The sequence below is a fragment of the Anopheles moucheti genome, chromosome 3 (genome assembly GCF_943734755.1).
Source record: "Anopheles moucheti chromosome 3, idAnoMoucSN_F20_07, whole genome shotgun sequence".
Lineage (NCBI taxonomy): Eukaryota > Metazoa > Arthropoda > Insecta > Diptera > Culicidae > Anopheles > Anopheles moucheti.
The window spans coordinates 7,117,163-7,145,088 of record NC_069141.1 but is presented as its reverse complement, the minus strand read 5'-3'; positions in this window follow the sequence as shown (position 1 = coordinate 7,145,088).

The following is a 27,926-nucleotide window of genomic DNA, read 5'->3' as shown; positions in this document are numbered from 1 at the left end:
ATTAAAAAGGTAAATAATTAATCGAAAATATCCGTGGTATAACGAAAATATCCTTGGATTTCATATATCCTTGGTTATATAAAACATTTGTTTCTATTTGATTAGCTATACCGGCCCGCTAACACGGCTACGCAAGAGAAGTATGCAGTGTTCTCAAACTCCTTCTTCTCTATCGGCACGACATCTTCAGGATGTTTAAGCCTACCATTTCTATTTTTTTTACTTTATTTACCCGTAGCATAGTCAGTGCTGCGTACGGAGGTTTGGTGGTCCAAATGAAATTTTTCCGTGGTCCTGTCTTGTGCAGACCGACTGCGCTACCAATACACCATCTGGCCGCCCCGTGAACCCTTATATGCCCTTTTACTTCAACCTATTCATGTATTCTATTTCTTGAACGGGATTTTTTCATCTGTTCGTAAATGATCCTACCGTTAGATGCTAGAATAGAAACCATGCTTATTTTCACTTCCGCAATATTCGCAAGCTATTGCCATTGCATACTCGTGGTGTGGTATTGTTTTCTCTCCGCGATTGAACCGTGAAAATGTCCAGCCTACGTGTTTCGAAACATTATTGTGGTGGAGTATTGTGTTTAGTATTACGATTGTCACAATTTCTGCAAGTTTGCAAGCCGGTAATGATATATTTCTTTTTTATTCAGGAACGGCCAGGCCGTATTGCTACCGGTAATGATGTTATAACCGACACAATCTGTCAGTGTACTACGAAATAGCTAGCATTGTTATAGAATATGAATAAAATCATATTGCAATCATTAGAACTCTCTTTTCCGTTTGATATTTCATACCTCATGGTTCTTGGAATACCATTTCTGTCTTTCTTGATTATTACTTAATCGAAGCTGGATTGTAGGTCCAGCTTATGTCCACCCATCCCAACTGTCCAAACACATCATCATATCCCCTTGTAGAATACTGTTCAAACTACATTGTTGTAATCTCGGTAACATTTGCATCGTTGTTAGACTGGAATTGCTCTAAAATTCCAATCCATACGATTTAAGATCATCACCGCGAAATCGTTGATCTAAATTAAAAAAAGAACACGAAAAAAGATACTTGAAGAAATCAAGTATGCATTGATACAGAAACAATGTATTCAGTGAAGAACCTGTAGCGACAAGACTTGTTTAGTTAGGACACGAAACGCGACACCTAAGGAAAATTGGATGAACTAATAATATGATAGTTGGGAAGTTTGTCAGGTCAACGTGAGAATAATAAGATCCTTGTTTGTAGGAGAATCACCAAGCTAGAACAAAGGGATATGAATAGCAGAATACGTATTTCGTGGAAAAAGGACACACATATCAACACATGAGAGGTAACAGATGGTACGTGAAACGATATAGAAACGGTAGCGTGTCCACACGATAGTTAGTTATCGTTCTACACTCCGACGGGGAGTTTCCATCCAATCTTCGTTCGAAAGTCCATGTCGTATAAGGAAGGGTCAATAAAAGTAGGGTCGAACTTCGGTTCGAGAGAAACATATTCCTAAAAACCTATCATAGTAGTCTTGCTAAAACATTGTCGTGCGTGCTGAAAGCGGTCTCGATTTTTTGCATTGAAAACTCAGTTTGTTTGAGAAAAATTAGTGAGTGCTTTGTGGTGTTGTATCCCTATAATTTGCTACTGACTATCAAATTGTGCCTGAGGAGCACATAGTGTGTTTCATACTGATGTAAATGTGCAAGTGTAAATGTGACGAAATGATCGCAAGTGTCTTCACAATGAGCGAAGAGATCGGCCCAGAAATTCTTGGATTTCTTGACGCACGGACAACCGACCTAAAATTGGAGCATCAAACTTAATACGCGAAAATCAAGCGAACGATCGAAATTCACATTAATATGTGCAGGGCCACGAGAGTTGACAAATTTGTCCAATGACCAAATAAACTGGGCAACTGTGAAAACCACTATACCGTTGCCGCGCACACAATTGTTTTCAGATTTCCGATACCAGGAGAGCATGTTTTTCCAGAGGTGACATCTGCAGCTTGGGACAAATTTGCCTATCACTATTGCTATTGCATACTATCAAACACGTGAGAACGATCGCTAATGTAAGGAAGATCAATAAAACGGAAAGCATTCTTCATCTCGCTCAAACTTTCCGTCGGCTGGTACGAAATTCCATTCTTAACCAGCTGTTTTCCGATTTCCGATACCAGGAAAGCATCCACGGAAGAGAACACCTTGTACAGCAATTTTGGTCGAAAAGCGCCGAAAGGTATGCAATATTTAAACACTAGCTTTCCCGTTGGTCGAGTAAAATTAGGCAGCAATTTTGTTCAAAAACCGCCGAAAGTTATGCTACCAGTTTTCGAATGCATAGTACCAGGAGAGCATGCACGAAAGAGGTAGCTCCTGATACTGCGCCAGAAGGTATGCAATGTTTATACACTAACTTTGCAACCAATTTTCCGCCGTAAGGTATGCAATGTTTATACCGTAACTTTTCATACAAACCAGCTGTTTTCAGATTTCCGATACCAGGAGAGCATGTACTTCAGGAGGTGACATCTTCCATCCCCCTCCCCCCTTCCCCTCAAGGTCACGACCAAGATGGCGGACAAGATGGCGACCAAGATGGCGGACAAGATGGCGACCAAGATGGCGGACAAGATGGCGACCAAGATGGCGACCAAGATGGCGGACAAGATGGCGGCCAAGATGGCGGACCAAGATGGTGGACAAGATGGCGGCCAAGATGGCGGCCAAGATGGCGGACCAAGATGGCGGCCAAAATGGCGGACAAGATGGCGGCCAAAATGGCGGACAAGATGGCGGACAAAGATGGCGGACAAGATGGCGGACAAGATGGCGGCCAAGATGGCGGCCAAGATGGCGGATCAAGATGGCGGACCAAGATGGCGGACAAGATGGCGGACCAAGATGGCGGACCAAGATGGCGGCCAAAATGGCGAACAAGATGGCGGCCAAAATGGCGGACAAGATGGCGGCCAAAATGGCGAACAAGATGGCGGCCAAAATGGCGGACAAGATGGCGGCCAAAATGGCGGACAAGATGGCGGCCAAAATGGCGGACAAGATGGCGGCCAAAATGGCGGACAAGATGGCGGACAAAGATGGCGGACAAGATGGCGGCCAAGATGGCGACCAAGATGGCGGACAAGATGGCGACCAAGATGGCGGACAAGATGGCGGCCCAGATGGCGGCCAAGATGGCGGACAAGATGGCGGACAAAGATGGCGGACAAGATGGCGGCCAAGATGGCGACCAAGATGGCGGACAAGATGGCGACCAAGATGGCGGACAAGATGGCGGCCCAGATGGCGGCCAAGATGGCGGACCAAGATGGCGGACAAGATGGCGGATCAAGATGGCGGACAAGATGGCGGACAAGATGGCGGCCAAGATGGCGACCAAGATGGCGGACAAGATGGCGGACCAAGATGGCGGACCAAGATGGCGGCCAAAATGGCGGACAAGATGGCGGCCAAAATGGCGGACAAGATGGCGGCCAAAATGGCGGACAAGATGGCGGCCAAAATGGCGGACAAAATGGCGGCCAAAATGGCGGACAAGATGGCGGCCAAAATGGCGGACAAGATGGCGGCCAAAATTGCGACCAAGATGGCAGACAAGATGGCGACCAAGATGGCGGACAAGATGGCGGACAAGATGGCGGCAAAGATGGCGGCCAAGATGGCGGATCAAGATGGCGGACAAGATGGCGGACAAGATGGCGGACCAAGATGGCGGACAAGATGGCGGACAAGATGGCGGACCAAGATGGCGGACAAGATGGCGGACCAAGATGGCGGACCAAGATGGCGGCCAAAATGGCGAACAAGATGGCGGCCAAAATGGCGGACAAGATGGCGGCCAAAATGGCGAACAAGATGGCGGCCAAAATGGCGGACAAGATGGCGACCAAAATGGCGGACAAGATGGCGGCCAAAATGGCGGACAAGATGGCGGCCAAAATGGCGGACAAGATGGCGGACAAAGATGGCGGACAAGATGGCGGCCAAGATGGCGACCAAGATGGCGGACCAAGATGGCGACCAAGATGGCGGACAAGATGGCGGCCCAGATGGCGGCCAAGATGGCGGACCAAGATGGCGGACAAGATGGCGGATCAAGATGGCGGACCAAGATGGCGGCCAAAATGGCGAACAAGATGGCGGCCAAAATGGCGGACAAGATGGCGGCCAAAATGGCGGCCAAAATGGCGGCCAAAATGGCGGACAAGATGGCGGCCAAAATGGCGGACAAGATGGCGGCCAAAATGGCGGACAAGATGGCGGCCAAAATGGCGGACAAGATGGCGGACAAAGATGGCGGACAAAATGGCGGACAAGATGGCGGCCAAAATGGCGGACAAGATGGCGGCCAAAATGGCGGACAAGATGGCGGACAAGATGGCGGCCAAGATGGCGACCAAGATGGCGGACAAGATGGCGACCAAGATGGCGGACAAGATGGCGGCCCAGATGGCGGCCAAGATGGCGGATCAAGATGGCGGACAAGATGGCGGACAAGATGGCGGACCAAGATGGCGGACAAGATGGCGGACAAGATGGCGGACAAGATGGCGGACAAGATGGCGGACCAAGATGGCGGACAAGATGGCGGCCAAAATGGCGGACAAGATGGCGGCCAAAATGGCGGACAAGATGGCGGCCAAAATGGCGGACAAGATGGCGGCCAAAATGGCGGACAAGATGGCGGACAAAGATGGCGGACAAGATGGCGGACAAGATGGCGGACAAGATGGCGGCCAAAATGGCGACCAAGATGGCAGACAAGATGGCGACCAAGATGGCGGACAAGATGGCGGACAAAGATGGCGGACAAGATGGCGGCCAAGATGGCGGACAAGATGGCGGCCAAAATGGCGGACAAGATGGCGGACAAGATGGCGACCAAGATGGCGGACCAAGATGGCGGCCAAAATGGCGGACAAGATGGCGGCCAAAATGGCGGACAAGATGGCGGACAAGATGGCAGACAAGATGGCGACCAAGATGGCGGACAAGATGGCGGACAAGATGGCGGCCAAAATGGCGGATCAAGATGGCGGACAAGATGGCGGACAAGATGGCGGACCAAGATGGCGGACAAGATGGCGGACAAGATGGCGGACCAAGATGGCGAACCAAGATGGCGGCCAAAATGGCGGACAAGATGGCGGCCAAAATGGCGGCCAAAATGGCGGACAAGATGGCGGCCAAAATGGCGGACAAGATGGCGGCCAAGATGGCGGACAAGATGGCGGACAAAGATGGCGGACAAAGATGGCGGACAAGATGGCGGCCAAGATGGCGGACAAGATGGCGGCCAAAATGGCGGACAAGATGGCGGACAAGATGGCGGACCAAGATGGCGGACCAAGATGGCGGCCAAAATGGCGGACAAGATGGCGGCCAAAATGGCGGACAAGATGGCGGACCAAGATGGCGGACAAGATGGCGGACAAAGATGGCGGACAAGATGGCGGACAAGATGGCGGCCAAAATGGCGGACAAGATGGCGGACCAAGATGGCGGACAAGATGGCGACCAAGATGGCGACCAAGATGGCGGACAAGATGGCGGACAAGATGGCGGACAAGATGGCGACCAATATGGCGACCTAGATGGCGGACAAGATGGCGGACAAGATGGCGAACCAAGATGGCGGCCAAGATGGCGGCCAAAATGGCGGACAAGATGGCGTACAAAATGGCGGACAAGATGGCGGACAAAGATGGCGGATAAGATGGCGGACAACATGGCGGACAAGATGGCGGACCAAGATGGCGGACAAGATAGCGGACCAAGATGGCGGACCAAGATGGCGGCCAAAATGGCGGACAAGATGGCGGCCAAAATGGCGGACAAGATGGCGGACAAAGATGGCGGCCAAGATGGCGGACAAGATGGCGGACAAGATGGCGGACCAAGATGGCGGCCAAAATGGCGGACAAGATGGCGGCCAAAATGGCGGACAAGATGGCGGACAAAGATGGCGGACAAGATGGCAGCCAAGATGGCGGACCGAGATGGCGGACAAGATGGCGGATAAGATGGCGACCAAGATGGCGGACAAGTAGCGGACAAGATGGCGGACAAGATGGCGGACAAGATGGCGACCAAGATGGCGGACAAGATGGCGGACAAGATGGCGGACCAAGATGGCGGCCAAAATGGCGGACGAGATGGCGGACAAAATGGCGGACAAGATGGCTGACCAAGATGGCGAACAAGATGGCGGACAAAGATGGCGGCCAAGATGGCGGACAAGATGGCGGACCAAGATGGCGGACCAAGATGGCGGCCAAAGTGGCGGACAAGATGGCGGCCAAAATGGCGGACAAGATGGCGGACAAAGATGGCGGACAAGATGGCGGACAAGATGGCGGCCAAGATGGTGGATTAAGATGGCGGACAAGATGGCGGACAAGATGGCGGACCGAGATGGCGGCCAAAATGGCGGACAAGATGGCGGCCAAAATGGCGGACAAGATGGCGGCCAAAATGGCGGACAAGATGGCGGACAAAGATGGCGGACAAGATGGCGGACAAGATGGCGGACAAGATGGCGGCCAAGATGGCGGACAAAGATAGCGGACAAGATGGCGGCCAAGATGGCGGCCAAGATGGCGGACAAGATGGCGGACAAGATGGCGGACAAGATGGCGGACCAAGATGGCGGCAAAAATGGCGGACAAGATGGCGGCCAAGATGGCGGACAAGATGGCGGACAAGATGGCGGACAAGATGGCGGACCAAGATGGCAGACCAAGATGGCGGACAAGATGGCGGCCAAAATGGCAAACAAGATGGCGGACCAAGATGGCGGACAAGATGGCGGACAAGATGGCGGACCAAGATGGCGGACAAGATGGTGACCAAGATGGCGGACAAGATGATGGACAAGATGGCGGACAAGATGGCGGACAAGATGGCGGACAAGATGGCAACCAAGATGGCGACCAAGATGGCGGACCAAGATGGCGGCCAAAATGGCGGACAAGATGGCGGCCGAAATGGCGGACAAGATGGCGGACAAAGATGGCGGACAAGATGGCGGCTAAGATGGCGGACAAGATGGCGGACCAAGATGGCGGACAAGATGGCGGACAAGATAGCGGCCAAGATGGCGGACAAGATGGCGGACAAGATGGCGGACCAAGATGGCGGACCAAGATGGCGGCCAAAATGGCGGACAAGATGGCGGACCAAGATGGCGGACCAAGATGGCGGACCAAGATGGCGGTCAAGATGGCGGACAAGATGGCAGACAAAATAGCGGCCAAGATGGCGGACAAGATGGCGGACAAGATAGCGGACAAGATGGCAGCCAAGATGGCGGACAAAGATCGCGGACCAAGATTGCGGACAAGATGGCGGACAAGATGGCGGACAAGATGGCGGACAAGATGGCAGACAAGATGGCGGACAAGATGGCGGCCAAGATGGCGGACAAGATGGCGGACCAAGATGGCGGCCAAAATGGCGGACAAGATGGCGGACCAAGATGGCGAACAAGATAGTGGACAAGATGGCGGACCAAGATAGCGGCCAAGATGGCAGACCAAGATGGCAGACCAAGATGGCGGACCAAGATGGCGGACAAGATGGCGGACAAGATGGCGGACAAGATGGCGGCCAAGATGGCGGACAAGTTGGCGGACCAAGATGGCGGCCAAAATGGCGGACAAGATGGCGGCCAAAATGGCGACCAAGATGGCGGACAAAGATGGTGGACAAGATGGCGGACAAGATGGCGGACAAGATGGCGGACAAGATGGCGGACAAGATGGCGGACAAGATGGCGGACCAAGATGGCGGACAAAATGGCGGACAAGATGGCGGACAAAGATGGTGGACAAGATGGCGGACAAGATGGCGGACCAAGATGGCGGACCAAGATGGCGGCCAAAATGGCGGACAAGATGGCATCCAAAATGGCGGACAAGATGGCGGACAAAGATGGCGGACAAAGATGGCGGATAAGATGGCGGACCAAGATGGCGGCCAAGATGGCGGACAAGATGGCGGACAAGATGGCAACCAAGATGGCGACCAAGATGGCGGACCAAGATGGCGGCCAAGATGGCGGACAAGATGGCGGACCAAGATTGCGGACCAAGATTGCGGAAAAGATGGCGGACAAGATGGCGGCTAATATGGCGGACCACGATGGCGGCCAAGATGGCGGCATAGATGGCGGACCAAGATGGCGGCCAAGATGGCGGACAAGATGGCGGCCAAAATGGCGGACAAGATGGCGGACAAGATGGCACAAGATAGCGGACAAGATGGCGGACCAAGATGGCGGAAAAAGATGGCGGACCAAGATTGCGGACAAGATGGCGGACAAGATGGCGGACAAGATGACGGACAAGATGGCGGACAAGATGGCAGCCAAGATGGCGGACAAGATGGCGGTCCAAGATGGCGGACAAGATGGCGGGCAAGATGGCAGACAAGATGGCGGACAAGATGGCGGACAAGATGGTGGACAAGATGGCGGCCAAAATGGCGGACCAGATGGCGAACCAAGATGGCGGCCAAGATGGCGGACAAGATGGCGGACCAAGATGGCGGAAAAGATGGCGGACAAGATGGCGGCCAAGATGGCGGCCAAGATGACGGCCAAGATGGCGGCCAAGATGGCGGACACGATGGCGCACCAAGTTGGCGGACAAGATGGCGGACCAAGATGGCGGCCAAGATGGCGGACAAGATGGCGGCCAAAATGGCGGACAAGATGGCGGCCAAAATGGCGGACAAGATGGCGGACAAGATGGCGGTCAAGATGGCAGACAAGATGACGGCCAAGATGGCGGACCAGATGGCGGAACAAGATGGTGGCCAAGATGGCGGACAAGATGGCACAAAAGATGGCGGACAAAGATGGCGGACAAGATGGCGGCCAAGATGGCGGACAAGATGGCGGAAGAGATGGCGGACCAGATGGCGAACCAAGATGGCGGCCAAGAAGGCGGACAAGATGGCGGACCAAGATGGTGGCCAAGATGGCGGACAAAGATGGCGGACAAGATGGCAGACAAGATGGCGGACCAAGATGGCGGCCAAGATGGCGGACCAAGATGGTGGCCAAGATGGCGGACAAAAGGACGGATAAGATGGCGGACCAGATGGCGTACCAAGATAGCGGCCAAATTGGCGGACCAAGATGGCGGCCAAGATGGCGGACAAGATGGCGCACATGATGGCGGACAAGATGGTTGACCAAGATGGTGGACAAGATGGCGGCCCAAGATGGCGGACAAGATGGCGGCCAAGATGGCGGACAAGATGGCGGCCAAGATAGCGGACCAAGATGGCGGACAAGATGGCGGACAAGATGGCGGCCAAGATGGCGGATAAGATGGCGGCCAAGATGGCGGACAAGATGATGGCCAAGATGGCGGACAAAAGGACGGATAAGATGGCGGACCAGATGGCGTACCAAGATGGCGGCCAAATTGGCCGTCCAAGATGGCGGCCAAGATGGCGGACAAGATGGCGCACATGATGGCGGACCAAGATGGCGGACAAGATGGCGGACAAGATGGCGACCAAGATGGCGACCAAGAAGGCGGACAAGATGGCGGACAAGATGGCGGACCAAGATGGCGCACAAGATGGCGGCCAAGATGGCGGACAAGATGGCGGACAAGATGGCGGACAAGATAGTGGACAAGATGGCGGACCAAGATGGCGGCCAAGATGGCGGACCAAGATGGCATACAAAAATGGCAGACAAAGATGGCGGACGAGATGGCACCATCCTGTCCGCCATCTTGGCCGCCATCTTGGCCGCCATCTTGGCCGCCATCTTGGCCACCATCTTGGCCGCCATCTTGTCCGCCATTTTGGTTTGCCATCTTGTCCGCCATCTTGGTCCGCCATCTTGTCCACCATCTTGTCCGCCAGCTTGGTCCGCCATCTTGTCCGCCATCTTGTCCGCCATCTTTATCCGCCATTTTAGCCGCCATCTTGTCCGCCATCTTGGCCGCCATCTTGTCCGCCATCTTTGTCCGCCATCTTGTCCGCCATTTTGGCCGCCATCTTGTCCGCCATCTTGTCCGCCATCTTGTCCGCCATCTTGGCCGCCATCTTTGTCCGCCATCTTGTCCGCCATCTTTGTCCGCCATCTTGTCCGCCATTTTGGCCGCCATCTTGTCCGCCATTTTGGCCGCCATCTTGGTCCGCCATCTTGGTCCGTCATCTTGTCCGCCATCTTGTCCGCCATCTTGTCCGCCATCTTGGTCGCCATCTTGTCCGCCATCTTGGCCGCCATCTTTGTCCGCCATCTTGTCCGCCATCTTTGTCCGCCATCTTGTCCGCCATTTTGGCCGCCATCTTTGTCCGCCATTTTGGCCGCCATCTTGGTCCGTCATCTTGTCCGCCATCTTGTCCGCCATCTTGGTCCGCCATTTTGGCCGCCATCTTTGTCCGCCATCTTGTCCGCCATCTTGGTCCCCCATCTTGTCCGCCATCTTGTCCGCCATATTGTCCGCCATCTTGATCCGCCATCTTGGCCGCCATCTTGTCCGCCATCTTGTCCGCCATCTTGTCCGCCATCTTGGCCGCCATCTTTGTCCGCCATCTTGTCCGCCATCTTTGTCCGCCATCTTGTCCGCCATTTTGGCCGCCATCTTGTCCGCCATTTTGGCCGCCATCTTGGTCCGCCATCTTGGTCCGTCATCTTGTCCGCCATCTTGTCCGCCATCTTGTCCGCCATCTTGGTCGCCATCTTGGTCGCCATCTTGTCCGCCATCTTGGTCCGCCATCTTGGTCCGCCATCTTATCCGCCATCTTTGTCCGCCATCTTGTCCGCCATTTTGGCCGCCATCTTGTCCGCCATTTTGGCCGCCATCTTGGTCCGCCATCTTGGTCCGTCATCTTGTCCGCCATCTTGTCCGCCATCTTGGTCCGCCATTTTGGCCGCCATCTTTGTCCGCCATCTTGTCCGCCATCTTGGTCCCCCATCTTGTCCGCCATCTTGTCCGCCATATTGTCCGCCATCTTGATCCGCCATCTTGGCCGCCATCTTGTCCGCCATCTTGTCCGCCATCTTGTCCGCCATCTTGGCCGCCATCTTGTCCGCCATCTTGTCCGCCATCTTTGTCCGCCATCTTGTCCGCCATTTTGGCCGCCATCTTGTCCGCCATTTTGGCCGCCATCTTGGTCCGCCATCTTGGTCCGTCATCTTGTCCGCCATCTTGTCCGCCATCTTGTCCGCCATCTTGGTCGCCATCTTGGTCGCCATCTTGTCCGCCATCTTGGTCCGCCATCTTGGGCGCCATCTTATCCGCCATCTTTGTCCGCCATCTTGTCCGCCATTTTGGCCGCCATCTTGTCCGCCATTTTGGCCGCCATCTTGGTCCGCCATCTTGGTCCGTCATCTTGTCCGCCATCTTGTCCGCCATCTTGTCCGCCATCTTGGTCGCCATCTTGGTCGCCATCTTGTCCGCCATCTTGGTCCGCCATCTTGGCCGCCATCTTGTCCGCCATCTTGGTCCGTCATCTTGCCCGCCATCTTGTCCGCCATCTTGGTCCGCCATCTTGTCCGCCATCTTGGCCGCCATCTTGTCCGCCATCTTTGTCCGCCATCTTGTCCGCCATTTTGGCCGCCATCTTGTCCGCCATCTTGGTCGCCATCTTGGTCGCCATCTTGTCCGCCATCTTGTCCGCCATCTTGGTCGCCATCTTGGCCGCCATCTTGTCCGCCATTTTGGCCGCCATCTTGGCCGCCATCTTGTCCGCCATCTTTGTCCGCCATCGTGTCCGCCATCTTGTCCGCCATCTTGGTCCGCCATCTTGTCCGCCATCTTGGCCGCCATCTTGGTCCGTCATCTTGTCCGCCATCTTGTCCGCCATCTTGTCCGCCATCTTGGTCGCCATCTTGGCCGCCATCTTGTCCGTCATCTTTGTCCGCCATCTTTGTCCGCCATCTTGTCCGCCATCTTGGTCCGCCATCTTGTCCGCCATCTTGGCCGCCATCTTGGTCGCCATCTTGTCCGCCATCTTGGCCGCCATCTTTGTCCGCTATCTTGTCCGCCATCTTTGTCCGCCATCTTGTCCGCCATTTTGGCCGCCATCTTGTCCGCCATTTTGGCCGCCATCTTGGTCCGCCATCTTGGTCCGTCATCTTGTCCGCCATCTTGTCCGCCATCTTGTCCGCCATCTTGGTCGCCATCTTGGTCGCCATCTTGTCCGCCATCTTGGTCCGCCATCTTGGCCGCCATCTTGTCCGCCATCTTGGTCCGTCATCTTGCCCGCCATCTTGTCCGCCATCTTGGTCCGCCATCTTGTCCGCCATCTTGGCCGCCATCTTGTCCGCCATCTTTGTCCGCCATCTTGTCCGCCATTTTGGCCGCCATCTTGTCCGCCATTTTGGCCGCCATATTGGTCCGCCATCTTGGTCCGTCATCTTGTCCGCCATCTTGTCCGCCATCTTGGTCCGCCATTTTGGCCGCCATCTTGTCCGCCATTTTGGCGCCATCTTGTCCGCCATTTTGGCCGCCATCTTGGTCCGTCATCTTGTCCGCCATCTTGTCCGCCATCTTGTCCGCCATCTTGGTCGCCATCTTGTCCGCCATCTTGTCCGCAATATTGTCCGCCATCTTGATCCGCCATCTTGGCCGCCATCTTGTCCGCCATCTTGTCCGCCATCTTGTCCGCCATCTTGGCCGCCATCTTTGTCCGCCATCTTGTCCGCCATCTTTGTCCGCCATCTTGTCCGCCATTTTGGCCGCCATCTTGTCCGCCATTTTGGCCGCCATCTTGGTCCGCCATCTTGGTCCGTCATCTTGTCCGCCATCTTGTCCGCCATCTTGTCCGCCATCTTGGTCGCCATCTTGTCCGCCATCTTGTCCGCCATCTTGGCCGCCATCTTTGTCCGCCATCTTGTCCGCCATCTTTGTCCGCCATCTTGTCCGCCATTTTGGCCGCCATCTTTGTCCGCCATTTTGGCCGCCATCTTGGTCCGTCATCTTGTCCGCCATCTTGTCCGCCATCTTGGTCCGCCATTTTGGCCGCCATCTTTGTCCGCCATCTTGTCCGCCATCTTGGTCCCCCATCTTGTCCGCCATCTTGTCCGCCATATTGTCCGCCATCTTGATCTGCCATCTTGGCCGCCATCTTGTCCGCCATCTTGTCCGCCATCTTGTCCGCCATCTTGGCCGCCATCTTTGTCCGCCATCTTGTCCGCCATCTTTGTCCGCCATCTTGTCCGCCATTTTGGCCGCCATCTTGTCCGCCATTTTGGCCGCCATCTTGGTCCGCCATCTTGGTCCGTCATCTTGTCCGCCATCTTGTCCGCCATCTTGTCCGCCATCTTGGTCGCCATCTTGGTCGCCATCTTGTCCGCCATCTTGGTCCGCCATCTTGGTCCGCCATCTTATCCGCCATCTTTGTCCGCCATCTTGTCCGCCATTTTGGCCGCCATCTTGTCCGCCATTTTGGCCGCCATCTTGGTCCGCCATCTTGGTCCGTCATCTTGTCCGCCATCTTGGCCGCCATCTTGGTCCGCCATTTTGGCCGCCATCTTTGTCCGCCATCTTGTCCGCCATCTTGGTCCCCCATCTTGTCCGCCATCTTGTCCGCCATATTGTCCGCCATCTTGATCCGCCATCTTGGCCGCCATCTTGTCCGCCATTTTGGCCGCCATCTTGGCCGCCATCTTGTCCGCCATCTTTGTCCGCCATCGTGTCCGCCATCTTGTCCGCCATCTTGGTCCGCCATCTTGTCCGCCATCTTGGCCGCCATCTTGGTCCGTCATCTTGTCCGCCATCTTGTCCGCCATCTTGTCCGCCATCTTGGTCGCCATCTTGGCCGCCATCTTGTCCGTCATCTTTGTCCGCCATCTTTGTCCGCCATCTTGTCCGCCATCTTGGTCCGCCATCTTGTCCGCCATCTTGGCCGCCATCTTGGTCGCCATCTTGTCCGCCATCTTGGCCGCCATCTTTGTCCGCTATCTTGTCCGCCATCTTTGTCCGCCATCTTGTCCGCCATTTTGGCCGCCATCTTGTCCGCCATTTTGGCCGCCATCTTGGTCCGCCATCTTGGTCCGTCATCTTGTCCGCCATCTTGTCCGCCATCTTGTCCGCCATCTTGGTCGCCATCTTGGTCGCCATCTTGTCCGCCATCTTGGTCCGCCATCTTGGCCGCCATCTTGTCCGCCATCTTGGTCCGTCATCTTGCCCGCCATCTTGTCCGCCATCTTGGTCCGCCATCTTGTCCGCCATCTTGGCCGCCATCTTGTCCGCCATCTTTGTCCGCCATCTTGTCCGCCATTTTGGCCGCCATCTTGTCCGCCATTTTGGCCGCCATATTGGTCCGCCATCTTGGTCCGTCATCTTGTCCGCCATCTTGTCCGCCATCTTGGTCCGCCATTTTGGCCGCCATCTTGTCCGCCATTTTGGCGCCATCTTGTCCGCCATTTTGGCCGCCATCTTGGTCCGTCATCTTGTCCGCCATCTTGTCCGCCATCTTGTCCGCCATCTTGGTCGCCATCTTGGTCGCCATCTTGTCCGCCATCTTGTCCGCTATATTGTCCGCCATCTTGATCCGCCATCTTGGCCGCCATCTTGTCCGCCATCTTGTCCGCCATCTTGTCCGCCATCTTGGCCGCCATCTTTGTCCGCCATCTTGTCCGCCATCTTTGTCCGCCATCTTGTCCGCCATTTTGGCCGCCATCTTGTCCGCCATTTTGGCCGCCATCTTGGTCCGCCATCTTGGTCCGTCATCTTGTCCGCCATCTTGTCCGCCATCTTGTCCGCCATCTTGGTCGCCATCTTGTCCGCCATCTTGTCCGCCATCTTGGCCGCCATCTTTGTCCGCCATCTTGTCCGCCATCTTTGTCCGCCATCTTGTCCGCCATTTTGGCCGCCATCTTTGTCCGCCATTTTGGCCGCCATCTTGGTCCGTCATCTTGTCCGCCATCTTGGCCGCCATCTTGGTCCGCCATTTTGGCCGCCATCTTTGTCCGCCATCTTGTCCGCCATCTTGGTCCCCCATCTTGTCCGCCATCTTGTCCGCCATATTGTCCGCCATCTTGATCCGCCATCTTGGCCGCCATCTTGTCCGCCATTTTGGCCGCCATCTTGGCCGCCATCTTGTCCGCCATCTTTGTCCGCCATCGTGTCCGCCATCTTGTCCGCCATCTTGGTCCGCCATCTTGTCCGCCATCTTGGCCGCCATCTTGGTCCGTCATCTTGTCCGCCATCTTGTCCGCCATCTTGTCCGCCATCTTGGTCGCCATCTTGGCCGCCATCTTGTCCGTCATCTTTGTCCGCCATCTTTGTCCGCCATCTTGTCCGCCATCTTGGTCCGCCATCTTGTCCGCCATCTTGGCCGCCATCTTGGTCGCCATCTTGTCCGCCATCTTGGCCGCCATCTTTGTCCGCTATCTTGTCCGCCATCTTTGTCCGCCATCTTGTCCGCCATTTTGGCCGCCATCTTGTCCGCCATTTTGGCCGCCATCTTGGTCCGCCATCTTGGTCCGTCATCTTGTCCGCCATCTTGTCCGCCATCTTGTCCGCCATCTTGGTCGCCATCTTGGTCGCCATCTTGTCCGCCATCTTGGTCCGCCATCTTGGCCGCCATCTTGTCCGCCATCTTGGTCCGTCATCTTGCCCGCCATCTTGTCCGCCATCTTGGTCCGCCATCTTGTCCGCCATCTTGGCCGCCATCTTGTCCGCCATCTTTGTCCGCCATCTTGTCCGCCATTTTGGCCGCCATCTTGTCCGCCATTTTGGCCGCCATATTGGTCCGCCATCTTGGTCCGTCATCTTGTCCGCCATCTTGTCCGCCATCTTGGTCCGCCATTTTGGCCGCCATCTTGTCCGCCATTTTGGCGCCATCTTGTCCGCCATTTTGGCCGCCATCTTGGTCCGTCATCTTGTCCGCCATCTTGTCCGCCATCTTGTCCGCCATCTTGGTCGCCATCTTGGTCGCCATCTTGTCCGCCATCTTGTCCGCTATATTGTCCGCCATCTTGATCCGCCATCTTGGCCGCCATCTTGTCCGCCATCTTGTCCGCCATCTTGTCCGCCATCTTGGCCGCCATCTTTGTCCGCCATCTTGTCCGCCATCTTTGTCCGCCATCTTGTCCGCCATTTTGGCCGCCATCTTGTCCGCCATTTTGGCCGCCATCTTGGTCCGCCATCTTGGTCCGTCATCTTGTCCGCCATCTTGTCCGCCATCTTGTCCGCCATCTTGGTCGCCATCTTGTCCGCCATCTTGTCCGCCATCTTGGCCGCCATCTTTGTCCGCCATCTTGTCCGCCATCTTTGTCCGCCATCTTGTCCGCCATTTTGGCCGCCATCTTTGTCCGCCATTTTGGCCGCCATCTTGGTCCGTCATCTTGTCCGCCATCTTGTCCGCCATCTTGGTCCGCCATTTTGGCCGCCATCTTTGTCCGCCATCTTGTCCGCCATCTTGGTCCCCCATCTTGTCCGCCATCTTGTCCGCCATATTGTCCGCCATCTTGATCCGCCATCTTGGCCGCCATCTTGTCCGCCATCTTGTCCGCCATCTTGTCCGCCATCTTGGCCGCCATCTTTGTCCGCCATCTTGTCCGCCATCTTTGTCCGCCATCTTGTCCGCCATTTTGGCCGCCATCTTGTCCGCCATTTTGGCCGCCATCTTGGTCCGCCATCTTGGTCCGTCATCTTGTCCGCCATCTTGTCCGCCATCTTGTCCGCCATTTTGGCGCCATCTTGTCCGCCATTTTGGCCGCCATCTTGGTCCGCCATCTTGTCCGCCATCTTGTCCGCCATCTTGTCCGCCATCTTGGCCGCCATCTTTGTCCGCCATCTTGTCCGCCATCTTTGTCCGCCATATTGTCCGCCATCTTGATCCGCCATCTTGGCCGCCATCTTGTCCGCCATCTTGTCCGCCATCTTGTCCGCCATCTTGGCCGCCATCTTTGTCCGCCATCTTGTCCGCCATCTTTGTCCGCCATCTTGTCCGCCATTTTGGCCGCCATCTTGTCCGCCATTTTGGCCGCCATCTTGGTCCGCCATCTTGTCCGCCATCTTGGTCCGCCATTTTGGCCGCCATCTTGTCCGCCATTTTGGCGCCATCTTGTCCGCCATTTTGGCCGCCATCTTGGTCCGTCATCTTGTCCGCCATCTTGTCCGCCATTTTGGCCCCCATCTTGGTCCGCCATCTTGGTCGCCATCTTGTCCGCCATCTTGTCCGCTATATTGTCCGCCATCTTGATCCGCCATCTTGGCCGCCATCTTGTCCGCCATCTTGTCCGCCATCTTGTCCGCCATCTTGGCCGCCATCTTTGTCCGCCATCTTGTCCGCCATCTTTGTCCGCCATCTTGTCCGCCATTTTGGCCGCCATCTTGTCCGCCATTTTGGCCGCCATCTTGGTCCGCCATCTTGGTCCGTCATCTTGTCCGCCATCTTGTCCGCCATCTTGTCCGCCATCTTGGTCGCCATCTTGTCCGCCATCTTGTCCGCCATCTTGGCCGCCATCTTTGTCCGCCATCTTGTCCGCCATCTTTGTCCGCCATCTTGTCCGCCATTTTGGCCGCCATCTTTGTCCGCCATTTTGGCCGCCATCTTGGTCCGTCATCTTGTCCGCCATCTTGTCCGCCATCTTGGTCCGCCATTTTGGCCGCCATCTTTGTCCGCCATCTTGTCCGCCATCTTGGTCCCCCATCTTGTCCGCCATCTTGTCCGCCATATTGTCCGCCATCTTGATCCGCCATCTTGGCCGCCATCTTGTCCGCCATCTTGTCCGCCATCTTGTCCGCCATCTTGGCCGCCATCTTTGTCCGCCATCTTGTCCGCCATCTTTGTCCGCCATCTTGTCCGCCATTTTGGCCGCCATCTTGTCCGCCATTTTGGCCGCCATCTTGGTCCGCCATCTTGGTCCGTCATCTTGTCCGCCATCTTGTCCGCCATCTTGTCCGCCATCTTGGTCGCCATCTTGGTCGCCATCTTGTCCGCCATCTTGGTCCGCCATCTTGGTCCGCCATCTTATCCGCCATCTTTGTCCGCCATCTTGTCCGCCATTTTGGCCGCCATCTTGTCCGCCATTTTGGCCGCCATCTTGGTCCGCCATCTTGGTCCGTCATCTTGTCCGCCATCTTGTCCGCCATCTTGGTCCGCCATTTTGGCCGCCATCTTTGTCCGCCATCTTGTCCGCCATCTTGGTCCCCCATCTTGTCCGCCATCTTGTCCGCCATATTGTCCGCCATCTTGATCCGCCATCTTGGCCGCCATCTTGTCCGCCATCTTGTCCGCCATCTTGGCCGCCATCTTGTCCGCCATCTTTGTCCGCCATCGTGTCCGCCATCTTGTCCGCCATCTTGGTCCGCCATCTTGTCCGCCATCTTGGCCGCCATCTTGGTCCGTCATCTTGTCCGCCATCTTGTCCGCCATCTTGTCCGCCATCTTGGTCGCCATCTTGGCCGCCATCTTGTCCGTCATCTTTGTCCGCCATCTTTGTCCGCCATCTTGTCCGCCATCTTGGTCCGCCATCTTGTCCGCCATCTTGGCCGCCATCTTGGTCGCCATCTTGTCCGCCATCTTGGCCGCCATCTTTGTCCGCTATCTTGTCCGCCATCTTTGTCCGCCATCTTGTCCGCCATTTTGGCCGCCATCTTGTCCGCCATTTTGGCCGCCATCTTGGTCCGCCATCTTGGTCCGTCATCTTGTCCGCCATCTTGGTCCGCCATCTTGTCCGCCATCTTGGTCGCCATCTTGGTCGCCATCTTGTCCGCCATCTTGTCCGCCATCTTGGTCCGCCATCTTGTCCGCCATCTTGTCCGCCATCTTTGTCCGCCATCTTGTCCGCCATTTTGGCCGCCATATTGGTCCGCCATCTTGGTCCGTCATCTTGTCCGCCATCTTGTCCGCCATCTTGGTCCGCCATTTTGGCCGCCATCTTGGCCGCCATCTTGTCCGCCATTTTGGCGCCATCTTGTCCGCCATTTTGGCCGCCATCTTGGTCCGTCATCTTGTCCGCCATCTTGTCCGCCATCTTGTCCGCCATCTTGGTCGCCATCTTGGTCGCCATCTTGTCCGCCATCTTGTCCGCTATATTGTCCGCCATCTTGATCCGCCATCTTGGCCGCCATCTTGTCCGCCATCTTGTCCGCCATCTTGTCCGCCATCTTGGCCGCCATCTTTGTCCGCCATCTTGTCCGCCATCTTTGTCCGCCATCTTGTCCGCCATTTTGGCCGCCATCTTGTCCGCCATTTTGGCCGCCATCTTGGTCCGCCATCTTGGTCCGTCATCTTGTCCGCCATCTTGTCCGCCATCTTGTCCGCCATCTTGTCCGCCATCTTGGTCGCCATCTTGTCCGCCATCTTGTCCGCCATCTTGGCCGCCATCTTTGTCCGCCATCTTGTCCGCCATCTTTGTCCGCCATCTTGTCCGCCATTTTGGCCGCCATCTTTGTCCGCCATTTTGGCCGCCATCTTGGTCCGTCATCTTGTCCGCCATCTTGTCCGCCATCTTGGTCCGCCATTTTGGCCGCCATCTTTGTCCGCCATCTTGTCCGCCATCTTGGTCCCCCATCTTGTCCGCCATCTTGTCCGCCATATTGTCCGCCATCTTGATCCGCCATCTTGGCCGCCATCTTGTCCGCCATCTTGTCCGCCATCTTGTCCGCCATCTTGGCCGCCATCTTTGTCCGCCATCTTGTCCGCCATCTTTGTCCGCCATCTTGTCCGCCATTTTGGCCGCCATCTTGTCCGCCATTTTGGCCGCCATCTTGGTCCGCCATCTTGGTCCGTCATCTTGTCCGCCATCTTGTCCGCCATCTTGGTCGCCATTTTGGCGCCATCTTGTCCGCCATTTTGGCCGCCATCTTGGTCCGCCATCTTGTCCGCCATCTTGTCCGCCATCTTGTCCGCCATCTTGGCCGCCATCTTTGTCCGCCATCTTGTCCGCCATCTTTGTCCGCCATATTGTCCGCCATCTTGATCCGCCATCTTGGCCGCCATCTTGTCCGCCATCTTGTCCGCCATCTTGTCCGCCATCTTGTCCGCCATTTTGGCCGCCATCTTGGTCCGCCATCTTGGTCCGTCATCTTGTCCGCCATCTTGTCCGCCATCTTGGTCGCCATCTTTGTCCGCCATCTTGTCCGCCATCTTTGTCCGCCATCTTGGCCGCCATATTGTCCGCCATCTTGTCCGCCATCTTGGTCCCCCATCTTGTCCGCCATCTTGTCCGCCATATTGTCCGCCATCTTGATCCGCCATCTTGGCCGCCATCTTGTCCGCCATCTTGTCCGCCATCTTGTCCGCCATCTTGGCCGCCATCTTTGTCCGCCATCTTGTCCGCCATCTTTGTCCGCCATCTTGTCCGCCATTTTGGCCGCCATCTTGTCCGCCATTTTGGCCGCCATCTTGGTCCGCCATCTTGGTCCGTCATCTTGTCCGCCATCTTGTCCGCCATCTTGGTCGCCATTTTGGCGCCATCTTGTCCGCCATTTTGGCCGCCATCTTGGTCCGTCATCTTGTCCGCCATCTTGTCCGCCATCTTGTCCGCCATCTTGGTCGCCATCTTGGTCGCCATCTTGTCCGCCATCTTGTCCGCTATATTGTCCGCCATCTTGATCCGCCATCTTGGCCGCCATCTTGTCCGCCATCTTGTCCGCCATCTTGTCCGCCATCTTGTCCGCCATCTTGTCCGCCATCTTGTCCGCCATCTTTGTCCGCCATCTTGGCCGCCATATTGTCCGCCATCTTGTCCGCCATCTTGTCCCCCATCTTGTCCGCCATCTTGTCCGCCATATTGTCCGCCATCTTGATCCGCCATCTTGGCCGCCATCTTGTCCGCCATCTTGTCCGCCATCTTGTCCGCCATCTTGGCCGCCATCTTTGTCCGCCATCTTGTCCGCCATCTTTGTCCGCCATCTTGTCCGCCATTTTGGCCGCCATCTTGTCCGCCATTTTGGCCGCCATCTTGGTCCGCCATCTTGGTCCGTCATCTTGTCCGCCATCTTGTCCGCCATCTTGGTCGCCATCTTGTCCGCCATCTTGGTCCGCCATCTTGGCCGCTTTCTTATCCGCCATCTTTGTCCGCCATCTTGTCCGCCATTTTGGCCGCCATCTTGTCCGCCATTTTGGCCGCCATCTTGGTCCGCCATCTTGGTCCGCCATCTTGGTCCGCCATCTTGTCCGCCATCTTGTCCGCCATCTTGGTCCGCCATCTTGTCCGCCATCTTGTCCGCCATCTTTGTCCGCCATCTTGTCCGCCATCTTTGTCCGCCATCTTGTCCGCCATTTTGGCCGCCATCTTGTCCGCCATTTTGGCCGCCATCTTGTTCGCCATTTTGTCCACCATCTTGTCCGCCATCTTGGTCGCCATCTTGGTCGCCATCTTGTCCGCCATCTTGTCCGCCATCTTGGTCGCCATCTTGGCCGCCATCTTGTCCGCCATTTTGGCCGCCATCTTGGCCGAAATTTTGTCCGCCATCTTTGTCCGCCATCTTTGTCCGCCATCTTGTCCGCCATCTTGGTCCGCCATCTTGTCCGCCATCTTGGCCGCCATCTTGGTCCGTCATCTTGTCCGCCATCTTGTCCGCCATCTTGTCCGCCATCTTGGTCGCCATCTTGGTCGCCATCTTGTCCGCCATCTTGTCCGTCATTTTGGCCGCCATCTTGTCCGCCATTTTGGCCGCCATCTTGGTCCGCCATCTTGTCCGCCATCTTGTCCGCCATCTTGGCCGCCATCTTGGTCCGCCATCTTGGCCGCCATCTTGGCCGCCATCTTGTCCGCCATCTTGTCTGCCATCTTTGTCCGCCATCTTGTCCGCCATTTTGGCCGCCATCTTGTCCGCCATCTTGGCCGCCATCTTGTCCGCCATCTTTGTCCGCCATCTTGTCCGCCATTTTGGCCGCCATCTTGTCCGCCATCTTGGCCGCCATCTTGGCCGCCATCTTGTTCGCCATCTTTGTCCGCCATCTTGTCCGCTATTTTGGCCGCCATCTTGTCCGCCATTTTGTCCGCCATCTTGGTCCGCCATCTTGTCCGCCATCTTGTCCGCCATCTTGGTCCGCCATCTTGTCCGCCGTCTTGTCCGCCATCTTGGCCGCCATCTTGGTCTGCCATCTTGTCCGCCATCTTGTCCGCCATTTTGTCCGCCATCTTGGCCACCATCTTGGTCCGCCATCTTGGTCCGCCATCTTGGCCGCCGTCTTGGTCCGCCATCTTGTCCGCCATCTTGTCCGCCATTTTGGCCGCCATCTTGTCCGCCATCTTGTCCGCCATTTTGGCCGCCATCTTGGTCCGCCATCTTGTCCGCCATCTTGGCCGCCATCTTGTCCGCCATCTTTGTCCGCCATCTTGTCCGCCATTTTGGCCGCCATCTTGTCCGCCATTTTGGCCGCCATCTTGTCCGCCATTTTGGCCGCCATCTTGGTCCGCCATCTTGCCCGCCATCTTGTCCGCCATCTTGGTCCGCCATCTTGTCCGCCATCTTGGCCGCCATCTTGTCCGCCATCTTGGTCCGCCATCTTGTCCGCCATTTTGGCCGCCATCTTGTCCGCCATTTTGGCCGCCATCTTGGTCCGCCATCTTGGTCCGTCATCTTGTCCGCCATCTTGTCCGCCATCTTGGTCCGCCATTTTGGCCGCCATCTTTGTCCGCCATCTTGTCCGCCATCTTGGTCCCCCATCTTGTCCGCCATATTGTCCGCCATCTTGATCCGCCATCTTGGCCGCCATCTTGTCCGCCATCTTGGCCGCCATCTTGTCCGCCATCTTGGCCGCCATCTTTGTCCGCCATCTTGTCCGCCATCTTTGTCCGCCATCTTGTCCGCCATTTTGGCCGCCATCTTGTCCGCCATTTTGGCCGCCATCTTGGTCCGCCATCTTGGTCCGTCATCTTGTCCGCCATCTTGTCCGCCATCTTGTCCGCCATCTTGGTCGCCATCTTGGTCGCCATCTTGTCCGCCATCTTGGTCCGCCATCTTGGCCGCCATCTTATCCGCCATCTTTGTCCGCCATCTTGTCCGCCATTTTGGCCGCCATCTTGTCCGCCATTTTGGCCGCCATCTTGGTCCGCCATCTTGGTCCGCCATCTTGGTCCGCCATCTTGTCCGCCATCTTGTCCGCCATCTTGTCCGCCATCTTGTCCGCCATCTTGGTCCCCCATCTTGTCCGCCATCTTGTCCGCCATCTTGTCCGCCATTTTGGTCGCCATCTTGGTCGCCATCTTGTCCGCCATTTTGGTCCGCCATCTTGGCCGCCATTTTGGCCGCCATCTTGGTCCGCCATCTTGTCCGCCATCTTGGTCCGCCATCTTGTCCGCCATTTTGGCCGCCATCTTGTCCGCCATTTTGGCCGCCATCTTGGCCGCCATCTTGTCCGCCATCTTGTCCGCCATCTTTGTCCGCCATCTTTGTCCGCCATCTTGTCCGCCATCTTGGTCCGCCATCTTGTCCGCCATCTTGGCCGCCATCTTGGTCCGTCATCTTGTCCGCCATCTTGTCCGCCATCTTGGTCGCCATCTTGGTCGCCATCTTGTCCGCCATCTTGTCCGTCATTTTGGCCGCCATCTTGTCCGCCATTTTGGCCGCCATCTTGGCCGCCATCTTGTCCGCCATCTTGGCCGCCATCTTGGTCCGCCATCTTGGCCGCCATCTTGGCCGCCATCTTGTCCGCCATCTTGTCTGCCATCTTTGTCCGCCATCTTGTCCGCCATTTTGGCCGCCATCTTGTCCGCCATCTTGGCCGCCATCTTGTCCGCCATCTTGTCCGCCATTTTGGACGCCATCTTGTCCGCCATCTTGGCCGCCATCTTGGCCGCCATCTTGTTCGCCATCTTGTCCGCCATCTTGTCCGCCATCTTGGTCCGCCATCTTGTCCGCCGTCTTGTCCGCCATCTTGGCCGCCATCTTGGTCTGCCATCTTGGTCGCCATCTTGTCCGCCATTTTGTCCGCCATCTTGGCCACCATCTTGGTCCGCCATCTTGGTCCGCCATCTTGTCCGCCATCTTGGCCGCCATCTTGGTCCGCCATCGTTGTCCGCCATCTTGTCCGCCATTTTGGTCCGCCATCTTGGTCCGCCATCTTGTCCGCCATCTTGGCCGCCATCTTGGTCCGCCATCGTTGTCCGCCATCTTGTCCGCCATTTTGGCCGCCATCTTGTCCGCCATCTTGTCCGCCATTTTGGCCGCCATCTTGGTCCGCCATCTTGTCCGCCATCTTGGCCGCCATCTTGTCCGCCATCTTTGTCCGCCATCTTGTCCGCCATTTTGGCCGCCATCTTGTCCGCCATTTTGGCCGCCATCTTGTCCGCCATTTTGGCCGCCATCTTGGTCCGCCATCTTGCCCGCCATCTTGTCCGCCATCTTGGTCCGCCATCTTGTCCGCCATCTTGGCCGCCATCTTGTCCGCCATCTTTGTCCGCCATCTTGTCCGTCATTTTGGCCGCCATCTTGTCCGCCATTTTGGCCGCCATCTTGGTCCGCCATCTTGGTCCGTCATCTTGTCCGCCATCTTGTCCGCCATCTTGGTCCGCCATTTTGGCCGCCATCTTTGTCCGCCATCTTGTCCGCCATCTTGGTCCCCCATCTTGGCCGCCATCTTGTCCGCCATTTTGGCCGCCATCTTGGCCGCCATCTTGTCCGCCATCTTTGTCCGCCATCGTGTCCGCCATCTTGTCCGCCATCTTGGTCCGCCATCTTGTCCGCCATCTTGGCCGCCATCTTGGTCCGTCATCTTGTCCGCCATCTTGTCCGCCATCTTGTCCGCCATCTTGGTCGCCATCTTGTCCGCCATCTTGTCCGCCATCTTGGTCCGCCATCTTGGCCGCCATCTTATCCGCCATCTTTGTCCGCCATCTTGTCCGCCATCTTGTCCGCCATTTTGGCCGCCATCTTGGTCCGCCATCTTGGTCCGCCATCTTGGTCCGCCATCTTGTCCGCCATCTTGGTCCGCCATCTTGTCCGCCATCTTGTCCGCCATCTTTGTCCGCCATCTTGTCCGCCATCTTTGTCCGCCATCTTGTCCGCCATTTTGGCCGCCATCTTGTCCGCCATTTTGGCCGCCATCTTGTTCGCCATTTTGGCCGCCATCTTGTCCGCCATCTTGGTCGCCATCTTGGTCGCCATCTTGTCCGCCATCTTGTCCGCCATCTTGGTCGCCATCTTGGTCGCCATCTTGTCCGCCATTTTGGTCCGCCATCTTGGCCGCCATCTTAGCCGCCATCTTTGTCCGCCATCTTGTCCGCCATTTTGGCCGCCATCTTGTCCGCCATTTTGGCCGCCATCTTGGTCCGCCATCTTGGTCCGCCATCTTGGTCCGCCATCTTGTCCGCCATCTTGTCCGCCATCTTGTCCGCCATCTTGGTCCGCCATCTTGGCCGCCATCTTGGCCGCCATCTTGGCCGCCATCTTGTCCGCCATATTGTCCGCCATCTTGATCCGCCATCTTGGCCGCCATCTTGTCCGCCATCTTGTCCGCCATCTTGTCCGCCATCTTGGCCGCCATCTTTGTCCGCCATTTTGGCCGCCATCTTTGTCCGCCATCTTGTCCGTCATTTTGGCCGCCATCTTGGTCGCCATCTTGGTCGCCATCTTGTCCGCCATCTTGGTCCGCCATCTTGGCCTCCATCTTATCCGCCATCTTTGTCCGCCATCTTGTCCGCCATTTTGGCCGCCATCTTGTCCGCCATTTTGGCCGCCATCTTGGTCCGCCATCTTGGTCCGCCATCTTGGTCCGTCATCTTGTCCGCCATCTTGTCCGCCATCTTGTCCGCCATCTTGTCCGCCATCTTGGTCGCCATCTTGTCCGCCATCTTGGTCCGCCATCTTATCCGCCATCTTTGTCCGCCATCTTGTCCGCCATTTTGGCCGCCATCTTGTCCGCCTTTTTGGCCGCCATCTTGGTCCGCCATCTTGGTCCGTCATCTTGTCCGCCATCTTGTCCGCCATCTTGGTCCGCCATCTTATCCGCCATCTTTGTCCGCCATCTTGTCCGCCATTTTGGCCGCCATCTTGTCCGCCTTTTTGGCCGCCATCTTGTCCGCCATATTGTCCGCCATCTTGATCCGCCATCTTGGCCGCCATCTTGTCCGCCATCTTGTCCGCCATCTTGTCCGCCATCTTGGCCGCCATCTTTGTCCGCCATCTTGTCCGCCATCTTTGTCCGCCATCTTGTCCGCCATTTTGGCCGCCATCTTGTCCGCCATTTTGGCCGCCATCTTGGTCCGCCATCTTGGTCCGTCATCTTGTCCGCCATCTTGTCCGCCATCTTGTCCGCCATCTTGGTCGCCATCTTGGTCGCCATCTTGTCCGCCATCTTGGTCCGCCATCTTGGCCGCCATCTTATCCGCCATCTTTGTCCGCCATCTTGTCCGCCATTTTGGCCGCCATCTTGTCCGCCATTTTGGCCGCCATCTTGGTCCGCCATCTTGGTCCGCCATCTTGGTCCGTCATCTTGTCCGCCATCTTGTCCGCCATCTTGTCCGCCATCTTGGTCGCCATCTTGGTCGCCATCTTGTCCGCCATCTTGGTTTGCCATCTTGGCCGCCATCTTATCCGCCATCTTTGTCCGCCATCTTGTCCGCCATTTTGGCCGCCATCTTGTTCGCCATTTTGGCCGCCATCTTGTCCGCCATCTTGGTCGCCATCTTGTCCGCCATCTTGTCCGCCATCTTGTCCGCCATCTTGGTCGCCATCTTGGTCGCCATCTTGTCCGCCATTTTGGTCCGCCATCTTGGCCGCCATTTTGGCCGCCATCTTGGTCCGCCATCTTGTCCGCCATCTTTGTCCGCCATCTTGTCCGCCATTTTGGCCGCCATCTTGTCCGCCATTTTGGCCGCCATCTTGGCCGCCATCTTGTCCGCCATCTTTGTCCGCCATCTTTGTCCGCCATCTTGTCCGCCATCTTGGTCCGCCATCTTGTCCGCCATCTTGGTCCGTCATCTTGTCCGCCATCTTGTCCGCCATCTTGGTCGCCATCTTGGTCGCCATCTTGTCCGCCATCTTGTCCGTCATTTTGGCCGCCATCTTGTCCGCCATTTTGGCCGCCATCTTGGTCCGCCATCTTGTCCGCCATCTTGTCCGCCATCTTGGCCGCCATCTTTGTCCGCCATCTTGTCCGCCATCTTTGTCCGCCATCTTGTCCGCCATTTTGGCCGCCATCCTGTCCGCCATTTTGGCCGCCATCTTGGTCCGCCATCTTGGTCCGTCATCTTGTCCGCCATCTTGTCCGCCATCTTGTCCGCCATCTTGGTCGCCATCTTGGTCGCCATCTTGTCCGCCATCTTGGTCCGCCATCTTGGCCGCCATCTTATCCGCCATCTTTGTCCGCCATCTTGTCCGCCATTTTGGCCGCCATCTTGTCCGCCATTTTGGCCGCCATCTTGGTCCGCCATCTTGGTCCGCCATCTTGTCCGCCATCTTGTCCGCCATCTTGGTCCGCCATCTTGTCCGCCATCTTGTCCGCCATCTTTGTCCGCCATCTTGTTCGCCATCTTTGTCCGCCATCTTGTCCGCCATTTTGGCCGCCATCTTGTTCGCCATTTTGGCCGCCATCTTGTCCGCCATTTTGGCCGCCATCTTGTCCGCCATCTTGGTCGCCATCTTGGTCGCCATCTTATCCGCCATCTTGTCCGCCATCTTGGTCGCCATCTTGTCCGCCATTTTGGTCCGCCATCTTGGCCGCCATCTTATCCGCCATCTTTGTCCGCCATCTTGTCCGCCATTTTGGCCGCCATCTTGTCCGCCATCTTGGTCGCCATCTTGGTCGCCATCTTGTCCGCCATCTTGTCCGCCATCTTGGTCGCCATCTTGGTCGCCATCTTGTCCGCCATTTTGGTCCGCCATCTTGGCCGCCATCTTATCCGCCATCTTTGTCCGCCATCTTGTCCGCCATCTTGGCCGCCATCTTGGCCGCCATCTTGTCCGCCATCTTGTCCGCCATCTTGGCCGCCATCTTTGTCCGCCAT